The 21,852-nt window shown below is 44.7% G+C and overlaps 1 long non-coding RNA gene across 1 annotated transcript; it reads left to right on the forward strand.

Annotated features, from left to right (window-relative positions):
* Positions 1-11,906: 11,906 nt before the first annotated feature.
* LOC142814016 (uncharacterized) lies at positions 11,907-13,264 on the forward strand. Its single transcript, XR_012894775.1, has 2 exons — positions 11,907-12,410; positions 12,518-13,264. It is a non-coding gene; the product is annotated as an uncharacterized LOC142814016 (long non-coding RNA).
* Positions 13,265-21,852: the final 8,588 nt, after the last annotated feature.

The raw sequence follows: 21,852 nt of genomic DNA on the forward strand, positions 1-21,852 counted from the left end.
TTTAGTTTCACAGATCATCACACAGCCTAAAAGCTGTTCTGCTATTTACAATTACGTTCTGCGGTATCGTAGGGTGTACATTCCTGGTGGCATACTCAGTGGAAAATACACAGTTACCGAAATTAGGACCAAAGAGTTCTATTGTTGTATGAACAGAATGTACCGAGTCATTAAAGGCGGCCACAAAATTCTTCGATATATAAAGGGAAAAGAGAGGGATATGTGTGAGAGATAAGGACGCATCTACATTTTGGTAAGATACCTTCCTCGTATCCTGTAACACTGAGGAGTTCCACTGATTTAGCGTGGCTTGCATTGGTATTATTGAATGCCTTATTCGGGGTGTAAGGCTAGAGTTCAGGGATGCTCAAGGGTATAATGCATTTGCTGGCTGCATTTAATAGCTGATCCTATAGGCTGGAGTAGGCTTATGTATGTCGGAAAATGCAGATTCATGACAGAGACAACAGCCTAAGGATCACGTAGGTATGGCTCGGCAGGTGGCGGATGGAAGCAGAGTATCACACCCGCCACTGGTGGTATCTGTCGCCCAGGTTGACGCCATCGCTCTAACTCAAAGAGCGAGGGTCAAGGCATGGAATCCCCTATTCGACCTATTATTTCATACTTACTAATTATCAAATTTCCACAGGATGTATAGATCATGATTTGCGCATCACAAAAGGGTCATGGTACGCAATATGCGCCTCAATATAAAATCACTGAAGTATAGAGCAAGCATGTATTGCTTTTTGTTATTTGAAATATTCAGCTCTTTCGCAGCATCCCTTTCCAAAGAGGCTGAAAGTGAGTGTGTACATCTTCGTGCAGGGCGGGCATCTTTGCAAGCGCTGTCGTTTACGGGCAATGCAACAATGGCCCGAAAACCATGGATAGATAATATATCATTTCTCCAGGCCGTAGTGGTTCTCTTCTCCGTACAGCGATATCATCAGCATACTAGCGTGTATTCTGACGTAAAGACATCAGATGCTGATAGAGCCGTTCAAAAGAAGTATTTGTTTTGTCTTACGGCTGCGAATCCACAATGTATACCAGAGCTGACTTGCCAAGTGGTCGCCGCCAGCATGGGCAGCGACATCGTGACAGGTCTCTCGTTAGGAATGACAAATGATACTCACTTGATGGGCCACAACACGTGCAAGACAATGAATCTAACCTTCAATGAGTTGTGGCTGTCCAGCCACACATCGCAAAGCTCTCGCATGGCGAACGCTTCACTTGCCCCCACTTCTCTGTCGCTTCGCTTGATCTCACTCGCATCTGAACTTCGTTCAACAGTCGCAACCACTTCGGCCGTCGCAACCAAAGCAACCCATGTCTTCGTCGGAAAGGGGCTTGGGTAGTTATCAGCTGATAGGTTGACGTGCTGAGTTTTAAAGTCGGATGTGCTTTACAATGGTTACGGTTGTTCCCAGAACTATTCTCTATAATTTAATGGCAGTTGAGTTGATTAAGTTTTAACAGGTGCTTGTCTCGGCACTGTAGTCGACACCCTTGCTATTAGGCACACAGTGGGAATCAAGCCGAAAGCGCAACAACACTTATGTCCTCCCGCATACTGTCACCGTATATATATATATATATATATATATATATATATATATATATATATATATATATATATATATATATATATATATATATATAATAATAAAGCGTACACAATATTTTACGCAAGATAAAAGCCTTAAGTATATCGAAAACTAATTAGAGTCTCACTGGAAATTAAGGGCGCGAACGGGATTAACATCAATTAGGTTGCATCTATTTACCAACTTCCCATCCGTTATTTGATTTTTTTTTCTTTTTGGCGTATTAAGTTGTGAATCGTCGCGCACAACAAAATAGGGAGACGAAAAGGCGTAAATAGTGCTTGTCGGCCGGTTCATCTTTTTTTTGCACTAATTTCAGTCCTCGAGTCTTTTTTGCATTGAATTTCACTACTGCGTTCACATCGAGGATTACAACGGGTCTTAACTCAATGATTATGCAGCTATTATTACTTTGCAACCTCTTCTAACCACTTTTTATTGATCTGGCAAGAATAAATGGTCCCACCTTCACAAACATTTCGCTTGAATATCTATGATATTCCTATACATGTGTTTTAGATTTCTTAGCTTTAAATACTCGGATGACGAGCAACTTATTTTTTTGTTTTTCGCATTCTGACATCCAACGTCACGAACAGCAGCATGTCTCTTTGCCCCGCATTATTTAGTAAGGTGTAAATATACTATAGTCAGCTTTCTCGTTTTATAAAATATTTAAAATATAAAAGTATGTTGTAACATTCAACAGAATGGCATGCGCTTTCGAACTATTGAACTTTACGGGAATTATTTGAAATTCTGCGAAGATGACGTGAAGAATAGGATAAACCTAATGATATACCGTATTGTGGTAGAATAGTGGCATTCGTACATAGCAGGTCAGGAAGTTGACATTGTACAGACGTTCGAGTGTGAGAATATACTCTACATTTTTTTTTTAGCCGGTGCCTCGAACCTTCTTAGACTGTTTCTCAAATTATCTTCAAATGTTCTCCTGTCTGATATGACAGGAAGAACAAACAGAAGCAGTCTTTCTGTTGAGTGCAGTATTCCCACGTATATGCCACACCTAGCCCAGCTGTTACCTGTCGTTCGAGAACAATAAGCCATGCGTCTCCACCTATATCGGTTAATCAGTTCAACGCTGACAGTTTACTTATCGCAAGCTAGGTTGACAAGATGTCAGTTCACGGTACGTGAACTGGCGTAGTTATCGGCTCACGCATCACTGACCCGACCTGGGAGACATCGATACTCTCTTGCGGAACGTTAGAATGTAAGCAGTGAAGCGTTGAGCTGTGTCAACCTGGCTTTCGTGTTTTTTTTATGTTGCGCATCAAGTGACATGATTTCCCGTATCTCCTTCCACGCATTCACAGACACGCGAATCACATACACTGGCAGACGCCCAAACATTCACGTACTCACACACTAACAGGGATGCTAATCTCGCAAGTCTTTGAACGTGCGCTTATTACCCTGGTAGTGGTGCCTGGTTAGACTCCCTGTGGTAACGAACTATACTCGGCTAAATATCGCATCTATGTTGATGGCTCTATTAGTCAGCAGTAAAAATTAAAACAGGATTAAATAGGTGCGAACATTCGGTGAGAGTTTTGGAACATTGGATGAAAACTGATGAACACAGCCAGTGCACAAACCTTTCGTATTTGATGGCAGAACGCATTAAATTGTTTACATCCAGCAATTCTGTAGAAGAGAGGGCAAATATTTTCCTAGTCACTTTACACCTTCGGCTTTGCCAACAAAAAATAGCAAGTGTACTGACTACATGACTAGTGTACTGGCGTTTAACTTACCTGAAATTTATGCTGATACGTTCACATTCAGTGCGATGATTATACCTTCGCCTCTTCACAATGAACTTCGTGGTTAAAATACAAAACGCCCTCCATTGCTCAAAGTTAAGAATAGTTCAGTGATAACATCACATTTAAACTAGTAAGTGACAGCATCGCTTGTTTGAAGGCAGCGTTCCAGAAGCGCAACACTCTTCGGGAAACGGGACGTGGTCGTGATATGTGGATTGACCTGCGGTAACCCTGTGGCTAAACAATAAATATATTTAGCCAGTACTCTTTTACCTCCTGAAGGCACGCATAGTGAACCTGTAGTGAAGGTAAGCTTAGACGTGATTTTGTTGCTGTTTTTAAACCACAGAAGACAAAAAGTGCACACTTACATCACCGACATGCTGGCTTATGGTGACTCACTCGTTTCAACTACGTTCGAAACTCACGTTTTTGTAACCTTTCAATTTTTCTTTGGTAGTTACTCTCTTTTTTTTCGTGTGTTCATTCACGAAGCTATACAACAGCAAAGACGCACGTGCGCCCGTGGCCCGCATCCCGGGCTCGCGTGTGCCGCCGCCGCCGCGTGTGAGTGGCGGTCCCCGCGGCGTGACGGATCGGCGGCTGGCGACAGATGCACGGCTGTCGCCAGTCGCCGATTGGGAACGTGGATAAGGCACGCCTATACTTGGATACGGGTCCCCGACGCCGTATCCCTGCACCCTCTTCATCCATACTGTTGTTATTCTGCTGCACGGAGCCGACAGCTCATCCACCCTGAAGTCGGCGCTGTGGGCAGATGCTTATCGTGATGCCTCGCCGACCTGATTGGATGTCTGCCTTTCCAACACCCACTCAACAAGCCGCCGTTGGCAAAACAGCTCGTGAGGTTGACGAGTGATGGGCGACTGGGTGCACTAACGGAGCACACAATCTATGATTGAGAACTTGTGAAAGAAGTGGTCAAGCTGCGAGATGCTGTATGGAAGGGTGCTGCATATTCTCAAACTTGGTGATATGCAGTGTGAAGCGAGAGTTTGCGTGGTATGCAGCAGGTAAGAAAAATTAGTCAATCAAAGACCAATTCACATGCCAACACAAAGCTTATCTAAATTTTAACGCCAAGGTAATGTTTCGTCAAGCAGCTGTACAGCTTTTCACAGACTAAGTCGGTTGTGTATATTTTTGGTATTTTCATCGGCGTTTCAGCTCTACGCACGTAACCTCCCGGAAATTTTATGCCCTGCTGCAATGATGTTTGTATTGACGAGTTAAGAAGCGATTCAAACATCAGTTCTCATTGGTACACATAGCCAAACCTCGACGCATCAATGAGAATCAAACGAAGGGAACGTGTTTTGTTTATTGAGGAAGCAACTGAGAGGCGCACAAGGATTTTTAAGGTTGACGACTGTCATATCTCGTTTTCAGCGGCGATTTACATGCAAGAGGCAACTGAATGCTATTGGTCAATGTCATTTTTTACGGTGCAATTCATATGTCCATAGAACTATAGGTGAATGACAGATGGTTTGCACAATTTGTTTCTCTTCCAGATAGCCTCATCCTGCCGGTGCGGTCACTGCTGCGGCCTTGCTGCGTTTTTCACATGCACACGAGCTGCGAGATCACCACACACGACATACATCACGTAACGAGCACAGTGGCAAGAGTAACGAGCTGTTGTTACAGAATGCAGCCCTAAATCGCAGCTCTCTGTGTTGTGGCAATGGCAAGAAGGGCACATAGGTTATCGACTAGATCGCGTAGAGCATAGGGGCACGGAAACGGCATTACGGCTGCGAGTACGTTACTGACCTTTGCAGAAGGCGGTGAAGATCTTGTGGCAGTGTGTGACAGGGGAGAGCCTCAGCGTGAAGGTTCTCAACGCTCTGCAGCGATCGCAGGGCCTGATAACAATCTGGCCAGTGCAATTTACCTTGAAATATGGTGCTCCAGGACAACAGCCCGGATAGTCTCTGCAGATGCGTGAAAATGATAGTAAGTGGACAAGGGATGTTTTCTATATTGTCGCATATGGAGCCATGTATACAAACTGGCGAGACGCTACAGAGCAGGAGACTTAGATAAGTGCGCATATCTCGCCAACATGTCCGAAAATACTGTGCTGATCGCCTTACAGCTCCTTATATGTATATATAGAAAAAATATAATGAGTGAACCTGCCTTTTAGCGGCTGTGGTTGTTGGTTTGCTTAACAAAAAAGTGTGGTTTGAATCCTCGGGCACGCCTCACGGATTTTCATTGTGGCGAAACAACGACCACAAGAATGATGACAATGAAAAGCACAATAACCGTGTACTTTAGTTAAGTGCTCTTTAAAAACTTCAGGTGTTCAATATTGTCATGGGTTCGTGACGTCGATGAAGGCAGAGACTGTAGGTCAGAGATGACAATGCTTATTTTAGTAGAACTCGTGGCAGGTCAACGAAATGTCGGATTGCAGCGATACACACTGGCACCAAAAGCGGTGAACTGAGCGTCGGCCGTCGATAAACTGACAGGCGGAGAAGCGAGTCGGCATTTATACATATGCCGTAGAATATGAATATTCCAGCCTTATCACTGGTCATCTCATCACGCAAGCTATGGAATATTATCGAACATCGAATCTTGCGCGCAATGTCAAGAGAACAATCTACAATACACGCGAACCTTCTCGAACTATGAGGTGCAGCTTGAGCTGAACATTCTTGACAGCCTTTTTGGGCGAAAACAAATGATATAGATTGATATGTGGGGTTTAACGTCCCAAAACCACCGTATGATTATGAGACGCTGTAGTGGAGGACTCCGGAAATTTAGAGCCCCTGGGGTATTTTAACGTGCACGTAAATCTGAGTACCCAAAGCATTTTCGCCTCTATCGAAAACGTAGCCGCCGCAGCCGGAATACAATCCCGCGGCCTAAGAGTCAGCAGCCGAGTACCTTAGCCACTATACCACCGCGGTGCGGTTTTGTGGGTAAAAACAGAATGAGACAAGAGTGATAAAAAGCAACGTACGTGGCAATACTAATTCCAACCGGGATTCCCACTGTCGTTGTTTCTCTCCTTTTACCTCAATAGATAGTGACGATGAGACCTCAGGGAAGACATCGCATATACCGTCCTATCAACGCCGTACAGTTTCAATGAATGGTAAGGTGTTTCGTGGTATTGCAGAGGTATCGCTGTTTTCCACACGCAGTGACTCACCCCGCGTTTCTGGGTGGCCAGTGACATACGCCGTGCCGCATCGAAGTTCTCTCAAATTTGCCAGCATCCCTTCTGCTAGAGCAATGGTCGACAGCGAGATGCCTCTAAGCCATGCAATGCCGTCATATGTGACGTGTCTGCTCTGGTCACCTAACCCCGAGTTTCTGAGGCGTAAATAGATTCTCCTACCTGTGGGGCCATATCGTGTCTTTCGCAGGTAGAACTGCGAAATTCCATTATATTTAACCAATCAGAAGCAGAGGGTAGGTATTCAGGTGCCATTTGTAATTTTAACATTTGGAGGGGCTGGCTGGCCATTATTATTATCTCTGATACTACGTATGCAATAATTCAACAGAACTTTAGTTAGAGAAAGCGCAACTTTAAAATGAACTTGAAATCATCTAGTCATTTTGGTAAAACAGCTGACATATGAAGAGAAAGCGTACTGAAAATTATTTCCCCATTATTTTAAAAATCATCATTCGCCGTTGTGTACTGGCGAACATCTGTGCTGTTCGTAATACGCGTCCGTCGATGTAAAATATTCATGGTTTTTGAGCTCTGCCGTTGCCGTTCTTTTTATCCGTTTCCTTACTAGTGTAGACATGTCGGAGTGACGTAATGCAAACATAGTCGGAACCGAAACGTGCCTGTTATCTGACACTGTCTGTACGCCCCATCGGGGTCGGAATCATTGTATAGCTGTCTAGACTGACGCCTGCGGCAAAAAGATTCTCCCCTCGTCACTGTCAGTCAGTCTTCGTCATCATCCACGAGCGGTCAAACTGCCGGCTGTGGGGCAACTCCGCCTATGTGGTGTGAGGCAGGTGTTCAAATAAGAATGGGGAACCCATGCTTCCATCTTTTTCCCTACATCCTTCTCGCCTTATTTTTATTTATTTTCCAACGCAGAGTGAGTGAACAATGTGTGTTTTTGCGTACGTCGCTATACATGGATTGGGAGAAGTACGCAGACACACATTTTGAAAAATAACGTCGGCGGAAGAATAGTCGGGGAGGGGGGGGGGGGCGTCGACAGGCTCTACTTTAACATCACCGTACTTTTTTTCTGGTTTGCATGCACATAAACACCCACATATGCAAACGCAAGCGTCAACATGTATTGTGGTCATTCTGTATGCGCTTCGTCTAATACGTACATTATTACAATCATCATCATCCGCCTGATTCTCTGTTCTTATCTTCACCGGGTGTCACCACCATCATCATCGTGTGTGTGAGTGCTTTGCCTCAGACTGCCCGTTCGCTGCAGAGCCCTTGGGCTGAATAAATACCATCTAAACCCAGTCGAAATGAATATTAGCTCGACGAAAACAGGCACGGAAAAGAAAAGACATACCACAGCGCTGACTCGCAACTAATGTTTATTCTTAAAAAAAGCGGAATATATGACATCTGAAAAAAAAGCAAGACGAAGAAAAAAGCCCATCGCGCAAGCTCAAAGTGACATAACTTTGAGCTACAGCGTTTTCATTCTTTTTGTGTTTTTGTTATGCCTTTCGGCCGTTCATGATAAAATGTAATATTGCATAGCGCTGCAACGAAAAGAGACACGTGATTTCATTAACCAGTAGAACTTAAGGCAAGCCGGAGCGCGACTGCAGAATGAGTGAGCATATAATCATACCTCAACTATTTTCCTCATCACACCACATCTCCTGCATGAAAGCTTTTTGCAAGTGCGCGCACGAACTGTTTTCAAGAGCTCTGAGCTTTTCTCGGTTCTACTGCTTTTTCGCTCTCTACTGTGAAGCCTAGCGGACTGTATACAGGGAAACTTGCTGAATACATACTCAGCCCTCAAATATTTCATTGTGTTCGATGCTTTACAGATATGGGGTGATACCGTACAGCTTCTACCACAGAAAAAGTTTCGGAGAACGTTTTGACAGCGAGCATGCAGATCGATTTTTCGGCAAGCGCTGTTCGGTAAAAAGCTCTTTCCCGAAGTAACATAAAAACCAGTGTTCGAGCACGAGAAGGGTTCACGAATGTGCATTGCTCTGAGAATCGCGCGCGGTAAACAAAACGGCAGCTCGCTTGACGGCAGGCTAGTGCAAAAAAAAAAAAACAACAAAAACGACAACAAAGAAAAAAAAAGTCAACGTGAGTGACAGCTCTAACGTTCTGCCGGAGTGAGGGACATGGTGCATATTCGGTCAAACACGATTCTGTGGGCCTTAAATCTGACTCTATGCGTAGAGCTAGAGATGGTGTCTCGAGGAGGCTCAATAAATGAGAAGGCCGCTTTTAATACTTGGAAGTTATTAAGTTTATAACCGTATCTTTTACGTCAGAAAAAAAAACAATATTCACCATCACGTGCAAGAGTAAAGCTTAATGTCAAAAATGACTTATTCATCTTCCTGGTAACAGTCGCTAAGTTACCAATCTGGTTTTGCTCCCTCACACGCCCATACACTTGAAGAGGGAGCAGAAGTCAATATTCTTGTTTTCGTTCTGCCTACTTCACTTTAGATCTAGGTACTTATTCTTAAACTTGGAATTACCAGCTAATGCGCCAGGGTAAATACTCGCACGCCAATCGCAGATGTCTACGAAAGCGGCCGTATATAATGAGAAACGACGGCACACTTAGCGCCAGTCAACACGCCCACTGGAGGACTAAACAAACGCTCCATGTATATGTGTTGTCCCTGCCGTATGCACTCGGCGTCGTTTCGCTTATTATCTAGCCCTCTCTTTGTGCTCGCACAAGGATGAGTCTTTAAAGCACAGTGCAAGAAGCTCACCCGCTACTCCAGGAGATAGGCGCTGATAAGGCGCAGGGAGTGGCGGCGTTTCGTGCCTGGGTTGTGTTAATCTGGAATTCCATTGGCATGCTATAAATTTCTTTATCGCTCGGCAGCGCGGATAATCTGGCGCAGGGAGCGCGCGCGCGTGTTCCGGCCCCCTGCGACGCGAATTGGGGCTTCCTGTCTCATTTGTTTGTTCCTCTCTGAGTGCAAGCGGCTGTGAAAAAAAAAGTATGTAACTTGGAGAAAAGAAGCGGTAAACCGGAAAAGCGTGCTATGAATGGGAGGAGCGAAGCCGGAGTGGTGTATGTATACAGCAGGATGGGATGTGAGAGAGCAAGCACACGCAGCGTGGGTGATACAGAGGTAATAAAAAGGAACGGTCGCCGCTCGCTTGAGGCGGGCGGACCTCGCGGGGAAACAGAGAGTCGACGCTGCTATAGCCCGGCAGAGGGCGAGACGCCACGGCGCCTGTGCAATGGAGATCATCCGCTGGGGTTCTGACGCCAAGATAACGGCAACTGCTTTGAAAAATAGCCGGCCACCGTGCCAGCGTAGCTGCCTGAAGTTGTTCCGGCGTTTGCCACTGCACAGTGGGTGGATTCGGGCAGCTGGTGGCCGTTGATATTCAGCGGGAAGCAAATTTGTTGCCTATTGTTTTGATTTCTCTCAGCGCCTGTAATAAAGGAAGCGGTGTCGCACTTTATAGGGGGCATCTGCGAACGCTCCGTAAGAAGATCCATCTATTTCTTTTTTTGGGCACTTAGTGGCCGAGATAAAGTATGACGGCAAAATATACCTATTGTAAGCTGTTCAGTAAAGCCACTTGAGCGACACTGAGTTCTGATAGCCGCGACAAGGGCGCGAATGTTGTACTTGGCTGGTATCTTTGGTGACCTATATAGATTACAGCTTTTCGCAATGCTGCTCCTTTTTATAAATGCCAATGTCGGTTTTGCTATTTAGGAGCCATATATAACCGATAGCTAGAATAATTTACACGAACGCAAAGCAGGCGTGAGCCTGTGCAGTCTCATTTTCCTATGATCTATTTTGCTATTTTCCTAGTCTGATTTTTCTATGTTCAGCGCAACGACAATGTATATATGCATTGGCACTTCGAAAGATTGATACGAGCGCAAAACGACAAAATACTAAAACGAAAAACGCAAAACAGCGCTTATGTGTGTGTTTATTCATGGGTGTTTCGTCTTTTTTGCGCTAGTAAATGCATCTTGAACATGAGCCAACTCGACTGAGAAGCCGTACTTTGATGGCGTTCTAAAATAAGCACACATTATTTCTAGCACCTACACGATTTCCTGTAGATAATTTCGCTCATACAACTAAAGAAACTCTCAGGCTCTGAAGCAAACAAGGAAAAAAAAAGAATATATTATGTATAGTGTGGTGCGTTAGCGATAATGAACCTTGTCGGAAAATCAGGCGTGCCGCCCATGTAAGAGGTGCTGGCTGTATTTAAGTTCGTTGTTCGTTCGCACCGTGAACCCCAACAGCGCCGAGAAGCATCACGGTATTTTTCTTGTGGGGCAACTCGTTCACTTACTTCCTCGTCACTCCGTATCATCGAAGCGTGCAGACGTCTTGTTCTCCTTTCCTAAACAGAGGTACGCATTTAAGTTAAGTTTGTGCAACTCAACGGTCCCATCCTTTTACAAAGAAATTAAAATCAAGGCCTTACTCGGCAAGCGTAGTTGAACTAAGTTCAAACATGATAAATATACTATCCTTTATGCACGCAGCCAGTTGTGAAGCTTGAACGTGCACCGTTTTTGCATTCGCAATGAACACGGCTCTCCTCACTAGCTTCGTATGTCACTACAATGTTTTCGTATAATTTGTGCATTCGCCCAATAAAATAATTTAAATCACATGGTGTCTGTAATATTTGAAAACTGTGCGGAAAACGTATTCAGTTATCCACCTCGTCAGGCTTTTTGGCTTTTATTCTTTTTGTTTGCCCGCCAGCAGGGAGATTTAGTATATTTTTATTGCAAATAAACAATACTGAAAAGAGCTTACGCGAGACATAAACCGGGGTTCTGGCGTTTTAGGTGCCAGCTCTACAATCCGATTATAGACAACTTCGAAGATGAGAACGCTGACTTAATTTTCACCTCGTCAGGCTTTTTTTTTTTCGAGCACCAATTGCTAAGCGCGTGGGAATCAGTGGCTCAGTAGCGAGATATGAAGTTTGACATTGTGTGAAAAAAAAAGTGATTAAGAACGCTGGAGTCCTTTTTATTCTTTTTTATGTTCCGAAAAACGTCTCCAAAAGCCAAATTTACTACCCTTGCGATCAACTGAGGTAAAATTAACAACTTTGATTGAAGTTTCGACTTTGTCGTGCGCAAGCTGCCCGGCAGACTACAATCTAGAAGCACTTTGGTGTGGGGCTATCAAAATAACGGGTAAAATTTTCCTCCACCTTCTTGTAGCACAGCGCTACCCAGAAATCAATATGGGCGTCTCAGAAATAACTGCTTATTAATTGACTAAATGCTCGTTGTATCTCTCGACTCGAACGTGGGACCGACACCTTTTTAATGTAGTCGTTCGACCCGTACAAGTCAGCTCCTCTCCATGTTGAGGCCAACGGAATAGCCCTGATCATTTGGTGGGTCTCTCTCCTGTCGACCGACAGCTGCATGCTGGGTGGTTTTCGCATTACCAGCCCCGTCGTGGCTTAGGATCAAACACACCAACTCGGTCTCAGTAGTGAATCATGGTGGCCACCCATGTAACGGGGCTGATTTCTCCAACGAATTTTCAAGCGAGAAGAAAGCCACAAGCGTCGCCTTCAGCCATCCAAGCAGGAACCACACATGACCGGCTCGACTTGGACGCAGCCGAGTGACTACAGCTTTTCGTCGCGCTTGGAACCCACCCCGCGGAAGTGAACCCTCAGAGGGTGTTGGCGCGTCTATTGGAACATGGCGCGCTTGCAGAGCCACGCTCGTTTCACAAACAAGGCGACACGCTGCGCATCTGTAACCACTAGCAGGTAGGTTGCTCTAAGTGTTAGCCGAAGGAGGAGGAAAAAAAAACTTAAAACAATTAGAAACAAGCTTGCTTTTGAGAACTTATATAGCACCGTTTTTTTTTTGTCAGCCATTCTCTGCGTCGTCTGCAAGAACGAAGGAGCTGTGTACTCGTCTGAACGAGGGGAGGCAAAGGACTAGTCACCGACGCGTGACACCGTTCACTTCGTCGCAAAGTTTATATTTCATCCTCCCGCTCAGCCTTGGATTATGTGTGGGTGCTGTTGTTTAAAAGTACCACGCGTGTTCACCACATGGTCTCCTCGGAGGGGTGACTGTATCGTGTTTGCTCGCTTCCCGCAGACGTGTCCGCTGCTGTATGGTGTCAATAACAAGTGAAGCTGTTCTTAGTTTTATTTTACTGCACACTCGATTTATGTACAAGAATGAACGAAACAAACGCATAAAATTCTTCGTCGCGGACTGTGACGTTACAAAAAACAAAGAAAACAATAATAATTAAGGGCTTGTGTTTTAGCTACATGCACGCCTAAAAAGCACCCATTTGCAGCGATGATATCATTCCTTGGAGACTCAATCAATGACCTCTGACTGGTGTACAAAATACGCACGGGTAAAAGAGGCTGCGTTGGAATGAACCACTCTCTGCCCCTTGTTGCAGCTGAACAGACATACCACTCTGTGTTTAGCGCTGCGCCAATCTTGATTACGATGAAATCGCTAGTCGGGTGAAATATCTCTGTATAGAGTTGCGGCGTGAGTTCTGTATGGAGAAGGATCCATTACCCCGGCTTTCTTGTTTTCACTCGGTTTCCAGGATGGAGATGCTGCATGCCATGAAAACTTTGTTCCTAAAGATCTCAAGTTTATCGTTGCCTGTGAATTAATCTCTCACTTTTAGTTTGGCTATCATTAGCCTCATTGAAAGCAGTCTAACTATATATCGGTCCTAAATCATTATTCTAATCAATACTCGCGGCATCAAGGTTTAGTTCAATACGCAGAAGCTGCGAACAGTTGACGTTCTACCGGTATACCTTATTTATGCATTCAGTTTATTTGAACACAAGGATACCGAGGAAAAAAGGAAAGAGTGTACCGACAAATCCCACCTATAGAAGAACAACGCCTGCCTACTTTTTCCGGAGCTGGCAGGGCATAGACGAAAGGCAGTTGCAAGGAGAGTAAGGGGAAGTAGATATGAAAGTAAAAAGAAAAGAACGCTTGCTCTCTAAAGGTCAGCAGAGCTATATAGACCTGAACAGGGTGAGAAGTGCCCCCTCTCGAAATAAAAATTCAAGGAGTTTCTATTCCTAAACCAGCAAACCGAGCCGAGCAGCGAATGCGGGCAACTATAGTGTAATGAGATGCGATATAAAATTCCAAACATTGGACATGAGAATAATGCTAAAGATACTTTTTACACACAGGAAGTAAAGAAATTGTAATCATAAGGGCTCGTTTTTCTTTCACAAAATCTATACGGAAAATTATACATTTAAGAGGTGTTGCTGGGAGCGTGGACCTTGACGGTGCACTGGCAGTATTAGCTGAAAGCGCCGTAAACGCCGGTGCATCTATTCTCACTTAAGTAAACTGGTCCACTTATTCTCGAATAACGAGAGCTTTCGTTTGCGCACATAAGCAGTATTTATCATCTGGTACACTTACCAGAGGAGTAACCTTCTAGAGACATCTCGTGATGCTTTGTCCAAAAGAAACGCTTTGACACCTCTTTGGTGTACTCGTTCATTCTCGTTGAGCAATTATAAAAAACAATAAAGGCGATTTTGTTGACGACTGCATTTCTGTCAACACTGTGCTGTAAGACGCAGTTGAGTACTCTAACAATCGCTAGGTATATTCTCCCGTCTGACGCTTTACTACTGAGAGCTACCTTAAATTAGGCCAGTAACAGTTATTCATTCCTTTACCTTATACTATGAATAAGCTCACTGATAAGCCAAAACTCCTGAATGATCACTGTAGAATCAGGATGATGCAGGAAGTTTATGGAAATCCTCGAGAGAAGTTCCTAATATGGCAATGTTTTGCAGCCCTTTTCTAAAATAGGGAAGCCAGCGCACCACTATTTTCAAAGGGCACATCAGGGAAATCTACTCAGAAAGACTTGCTGTCACGCGTCGTCGACAGTAGGAGTAAAACAACAAAGAAGGGACGTCAGCATTCCTTTGGAGGGCCTTTGTGCTGCCGGTATGAAAACAAAAGGTCTATTTTTATTGCGCCTACTGCTGTGGAGCAGCCTCCCGGCTTCGCAAGACTGTGGCCATGACTGGAACCCCGAGTTTACAAGCGGTTGGTGGCAGCACGAGCACACCTCGAAGCTTCGATGCACTGCACGCTATAGAAGCAAGTACTTTGTCAGTAATGTTTTGTGGCAAGCTGAATAGCTATACTATTTATTCCATATATGGTGTTCACGACGTACTCATACCATCTAACGTTTTCCTTCCACTGTATTACTCAATTTTCTATAGATTGTGTAATGGTCTATACTCTATGACCTTATCGGTTTATACTCTGTATTATGACCCCACAAAGCATCATTCTTTCCTTTTCCTCTACCATCAGTTTATGGTATAGCAAATCAGATGCCACCATTCCACATAACCTCCTTGCCTTTGTTTCATTTTACTACATAACTCTTTCCCTGAAGTGGCATTTATAGTTAAAACTTTATTTGACATATGCCTTGTACCAAAACACTACTTGGCAGATCCCATGTACCAAAACACTACTTGGCAGATCCCATGTACCAAAACACTACTTAGCAGATCCAGCGTACCTTGGTAATCAATGTTATGCCAAGCATGCAGATCAAAGGCGATTGGGTCATAATTGTTTACTGAGTGAAACATCATGAAGTACAAACATACCTTAAACAGCCACGCATGTTTTAAGATAACCAGTTGTTTGCACTTACGTATTATAGCAAAAGCGCCATCCATTTTAGCCACACAAGAAGCGGTAAGCTGAAATGAAGCACTGGTGCTCCAGAGTATCGTAGGCCTCGACACTGTAACGTAAATGAACTTCAGCGGATGACGCCTAATTAAAATTCACGTCAACCTGAGGGGACGGCTGGATTAAATGAGTACATATGTAATGTTTATAAAATTAGATAGCCTGCACCACAGCTTCAATTTGCGTTTCCTTACATTAGTCTATTTGAAAAGTTGTTCCGAGACCTGGCGTGGCTCTGTGGTAGAATACTTGATTGTTTCGCAGTATACTGGGAATAAATTCATGATAGGACCTTGGAATTCATTTTTTGCATTCCTCGGGTAAATGCTGCTCATGATAGCTTTTTTAACGCTCAGGTGTTGAAATTATCTCTGTCTGTTTTCGTCGTACCGGCATAAATATAAACAGTTAATCACCTATGCCACATGCCCACACCCCTGTTAACAGACCTGCCCGTATAGGTATACATCTGGCAGAAATAGTTGCGTGACGGGATTTCGACATTATCCATGTCATGACCAGCGAGTCATAGTTTTAATGTTATAAAAACGGATGGAAACACTAAAGGAGAGAAAAAAAGACAAGCGCAGTAAAATTCGTCAAAGCATCTTACCCTCGCATAATAATTTTGGTTTACCCAAATTTAAGAGGCACTCACGAGAGCACCCAGACTCAGACGGCTAGATAGATAGATAGATAGATAGATAGATAGATAGATAGATAGATAGATAGATAGATAGACAGACAGACAGACAGACAGACAGACAGACAGACAGACAGACAGACAGACGGACGGACGGACGGACGGACGGACAGACGGACGGACGCATGAACGGATACGATCAAAGTGCTTGCTGCAGGTTAAAAAATGCTTCGCATTTAGAAGAACAACGAATAAGGCAGCAGAAAGTTTTATTTTTGCGATGTAACTATATCTGAAATAAAATTGCTTATTATTTTGTCATAGATTTTATGGTGGAATCAGATAAGTTGGAAGGGTGGCCTCGTGAAATATGTGCGATAGCGACAAGGCATTGTAGACACCTTAGAGTCTGCCTTGCTCGTGCTGAAGAGGGAAAATATGCAACATTAATGGTGGATGATCAGTGGCAAAATCATTTATTTGCGACTCTGGTCATATAAGGTGCCACCAGAGTAGAATGCTCATTAAATACTAGGCCCTATCAGGACTCGCACAGCGTTATTTTCCCTGTGCCCTTCCTTCAATGTTTTCTTCGTCAATGTTCTTGCCTGTTATATTTTTCAAATATTCTCTTACTCTAACGTGCACAATGAATTAGGACTACTTCGTTATAGAACATTTCGGTCATTTAGGGATCGCATGTTCGTCGTTGTCGTACTTTATCACCTCAGTGTATTGTCGAGCTAAGTAACATAACAAATAAGCAATGTCAGCAACTAGTGCCACGAGGTTTTCACAATGAAAAAAGTGTTTGCACTTCCTCATTCCATTATAAGTCAGTATGTCATGACGTAAGGCAGGTAAAAGAAATAGATGTTAAAAAAGGTCAAGGCAAAGAATTGCGAGATACGTTAATATTCCCTCTTTCCGGCGAAACCCTACTGGTATATCATGCTTGGGAATTTGTTTTATTATTTCCTGAAAAAAGAAAAAGCTCTGTCGTCCCGTCGTGGTGTTTTCAACCTTCACAGGCAAAGAAAAACCCTCACAGGTGCCAATTCATTTCGTTCACCTGCTTCACGCCTGTTAAACTTCTTTCCTTCTCTCAGTCTACAGCACTGCAAGGCCGAAAGTGAGGCCTAGTAGGAAGAAGGCTTGGGTGGCAACGAAGCTGAGCGGAGACAATGACTGACACTGGGGTGCCGACTGCGGTCCAGACACGCGCCGCTGCTTTCTTTGAGGCAGCTCCTGTTTGTTTTGTGGTCTCGCCTGTCAACCCAGCGTCGAGAAAGGTACTCCCCTTCTTACTCGTGACGCGAGCATTTGTCTCGACACGGTGCTACGTAGAGCCACATACAGCGGCAGCTTCAGCAGGCAAGGTGCGCCCTGCACATGTTTACTGAAAGATGCACTCTTGTGTCGAATATTCTCAGGCGGCAACCCCTTTTCATAGCTAACAGTAAACGTATTGAGCATCTTATTGCTGCAGTTAGCTATTGCGATCATTATATTTTCCAGATTATTCCCGCTGAAAATCGCGATAAAAGTATGCATGCCAACATAACAAAGCAAAGGCTTGGTTCGGGCTGATTGAAAATCTTTGCTTAATAATTCTTTTTTTTGGCTCGCAATTCACAAAAAAATTAACCCAAAAACACGAAAATCACGTGCTCGAAAGCTCTTGCGACTTTTATTTACCTGTTTTGTATTGGCAGAAACGCTCAAAGTGTATGCAGTACTCTAAGAAAGCATTTGCTTCAATAATTGAGTAAAATGTTTTATCTTAACGCGCCAACTGCTGTCTTCGTCAACGCCACGACCCTATGGCAATATTTGAGAACACACTGACACGCATGCCCAAACACAGGCGCACGAGCGCGCTCAAACACAGACGCACACGCATACACACATGCGCAGACACGAAGAGACACACATGCAAAGACGTACAGGCGCCCCCGCCCCCCCCACATACGCACGCACACGCACGCACACTCACCTCATACTAGCATTGCCAAATATTGTTTGTACTTGCGGCTGCATGCTCCGCAACCAGCTCGCGTTTGTGCCGAAAGTGGAGAAAAAGTGCTTATTTCGGCACTCCTGCGGTTTAACCAGTGGGAGATTAATGACACGAGGCGCGCTTTTTCTAGGGGCAGGCTGTCGGCACGGGTGCATTGTGTCTCGGCATTTGTTTACTTACTGGAGCCGTCTCGGGTAATTTCGGTCCATCAATGCAGGCGCCTTCTTCGCGTTGCGAAAGTCTAATACACGACCGCATCTTATGTGTTCTTTGTTTTCCGCTTCGGCATCGTACGTCCATTGAGCGCGTCTATATGTGCGCATCTACGTGCCGGGAACGGCAATGTACACATTGGGCGCTTATAAACACTGCTACTTTCCAGATGTTCCAGCTAATAGATTTATGAAAGTTGAGTGAAGGTGACATGGAAATCGTTAGGTCTCTTCACTTTGAACTGACATGCAGTTTCGATGTTCTATAGTTGCTGTTGGCGTAAAGTAAGGTGAAAGGGTGACTTCGACCTATCATTTTCGGTGTGGTTTAACTGAGTTTTCTGTGGCTTGACTTCTAGCAGTAGAAATGTCTTGAGCGGAGCTCAATACACAGTACGAAGTCTTTAAAACTGGCATGTTCATTGCTTCTCACCGCTTAATTTTGCCTTTGTCCCGTTACATATTGTGTTTGCTAGCCTATAACCAACACCAAGAAAGAAAAAGGAAAGGAGAGACAAAGAGACCATTAGGTAAAAAAAGCAAACACATAAAGAAATAAAAAACAATCGACAAAAAGAGAAAGAGACATTTAAACCGTTAGAAAAAGGACGTGCGCTGTCCTCGTTCTTGTCTCGTGTGTTTTTTGTTTCTTAAGTGTTGTGTTTCTAATGAATCCGTACCAACGAGATCACCTCAGCAGTCTCTTATAGACACTGAAATAAACAGAGACACCCAATTGAAACAGATCAGTGCCCAGGCAATTCTGGTGATTTAAAATGAGATCACGGGAAGACATCTTGCATCGTAGTGTGAATAGTTATGTGCGTAGTCAAGCCAGGATTAGCCAAGTGTCGAGCCACTTTGCTGTGCCCCAGCCTTGTGTGACAAAGTACAAGCAGCGCTCTGTTTATTTATCTGTTTATTGCGATAACAAATATATGGAAACTCTCGGCTAGATTTTGCTGCCGTCGTCGAAGTCAACGACCACAGTCATTCACCGTATATGTATAGGTATCTTCATATATGAAAACGCAAAAAAGAGAGATTATCCAGAAAAAGACTCTGGCACGCGGAATTGAACGTCCGACCTGTCGCTTGTGAGTACGTGGCGTTAGCCACTGAGCCACGAAGGAACACCTACTGCAACATTGAAATGGAAAGACATCTATGTCCAAAAATGTTTAAAATGTAAGCCTTCTTGTTCATATCAAAGACTAACCACTGCCGATGGCGATCTCGGGAAACGCGTTTTCAGCATTACCAGCGAGATGGCGCAAGGAGCGCGCGCCGCCAAATCGTAACGACGCGGCAACGCGCGCCGGTGCGTTCATCTCTCACGCGTACTTGGCCCCGCGGAAAGGGGTGAGGGGTGCAGACGCTCACGCGTGCGCGCACTTAACTCGCGGTGGGGACAATCGTACGCCTTGGGCTTTCACCGGAATGATTCTGTTGTAGTTACCGGACGCACAAAGGTCACTGCCCTCGCTGCACTGTCTCCGTTGGCGACAAGGATGCGCTTTTCAGACAGAGCAAAGTAGCAACTGAGACACTTTATTCGCGTTCATCTGTATCTATGAGTACGTTTCGTGCGTCATTTCTGCGTGAGCAACACGGGGCACGTTTTGATCGGCTTGCCATTCTTCGCGTGACGTTGAGCTTTGTTACGTTGGGAATTTTTTGTGTGGTAGCAGCTGTATTGCGATGGGTTTGTGGTAATGCTTTGTTCGTCTACACGTCGCTCATTTTTCCAGGCAGCACAATCAGTTTTAGCTTCATGGTGCTTGAGCCTATTGAGTAACATAATCGCATACTTCATGATAAATTTTCGAAAATCGACCATGTGAAAAAATATATATTTTTAGGCAGTGCTTGAATAATGATCGCGGCCCTAAAATGATAAACTAATAAAAATATGGTACGGGTGAAGCGTGTTATGAAAGGCGCAGGTGGTATGCGTAGCCCTCTGACGTACTTCACGCGTGAAGACTCGTAATTTGAGCATGGACGGTCATAGTCCCCTAGTGGCGTGTATCTGCCTCTAGCGATTCAGCCCCATCTCGAAAGCGTGCTCCCGAACTTGCGTTCTGAGCCTCTCTTCTGCAGGAGGCATTCGCCTATCCAGCTGAGGAGCCGCTGTTCGTTCTAATACGGGACCGTTCCGCGCGCAACGCGACATCGAATGCATCCGTGAGACCCGCCCTGCGGGTGGCTGACGGATCCCACTGAAAGGAAAAGCAGCGGTAAACAAGAATTACGCGGCTTTCAACGGCCAGCCCCACTACACAGGAGGCGGGCCGCTCTGCGGCGACTGCGTATAGTGTGTACCCAACTATACAAGTAACGGGAGCCACCAAACTTACTCTCTGCAGGGCTACTGGCACGTGAGTGCTTACGCATATCAATGCCGATCCCACTCTCTGCACGGGCATTGTATACTGGCTGACAGAAGCGGGAAATCTGAGCAAACAGGAAAGCTTTCTTTGCATCGGAGGGCAATATTTGGGGTAGTGGTGAGACATTGTATGGTTTAGGTGCTCTGAAGTTTACTTTTGCCATAAGTAGTGAAAGCATAGTAACGCCGCAATTCATAATACCCAGCTCTTGTATCGGTGTAGGATAAAGTTTGGTTGTGCAGCCATTACTGATCTATTCACGTCACCGTTGTCGCTATTGACGTCCAATGCGGAAATTATTGTGGCAGCATCAAGCTTTACAGATGTAGGAGAGAACAGCGTTTGGGGGTCGCTTGATTTCCTTGTTTTTGTTCTCTCATTGTCTACAATGATCCATAAATACGACGAATCTCGTAGCTTCTATGTCATTGTCAACCCACTTTTCTCCCTGCCTGGAATTACCACGCACTAGCTGACATGCACATGCGTACTTCGGCGATACCTTCGCTTCCAACGCAGCGTTGCCACCATTCCCACAGTTACCACGGTAATGAAGGTCGACGAAGCGCCTTGCTATCCGCTTCGCTGTCGCTCTAACGGTGGCCCTGCGTCATCGGCCTATTGGGGCCGACTCTGAACAGCGTCGTTCCTGGTAGGGAGCACCGACACTACGGCATCGATTGAAGTTCGTCATCAACCACCAGAGACGCGTTAGCGCCGAGCTTAGCGGATTTGGTCTTTTCTCGATGCACGCAACCATTTCACGACATCGCACCCTTATCGGCACGATGCCATTTTTTTCGTCCCTAAGGGTCCGTGATTCCAGGAAGAAACTCTAGGCAGGAAGGAGATGAGAAATGGCTTGAGACGTCGCATTTTGTTTCGATTTTTCTGGCGTGAGAACCGAACACCACTTTTGTGTATTGCGCCGCATTTCCGTAACACTCAAAGACTTCTAGTTTGGGCTGAAATATTTTGGAAGATAGATCCGTATAAAATTGATAGCTGTAAGTATGGTTTTAGTAGGTATCACGTCAAGGCAGAACTTTCGTTTGAGATAGCTTAATAATAGCCAATTAGATGCCACGAATAATAAAGAAAAAACATAAGGAAAGGCCTACCATGTTCTTAAAAAAGTTGCATACATACACCCAGGAAAACTCTCAGTAGTAACCTAACCCCCCCCCCCCC

The sequence above is a fragment of the Rhipicephalus microplus genome, chromosome 4, assembly GCF_043290135.1.
Source record: "Rhipicephalus microplus isolate Deutch F79 chromosome 4, USDA_Rmic, whole genome shotgun sequence".
In the NCBI taxonomy this organism is placed as follows: Eukaryota; Metazoa; Arthropoda; class Arachnida; order Ixodida; family Ixodidae; genus Rhipicephalus; species Rhipicephalus microplus.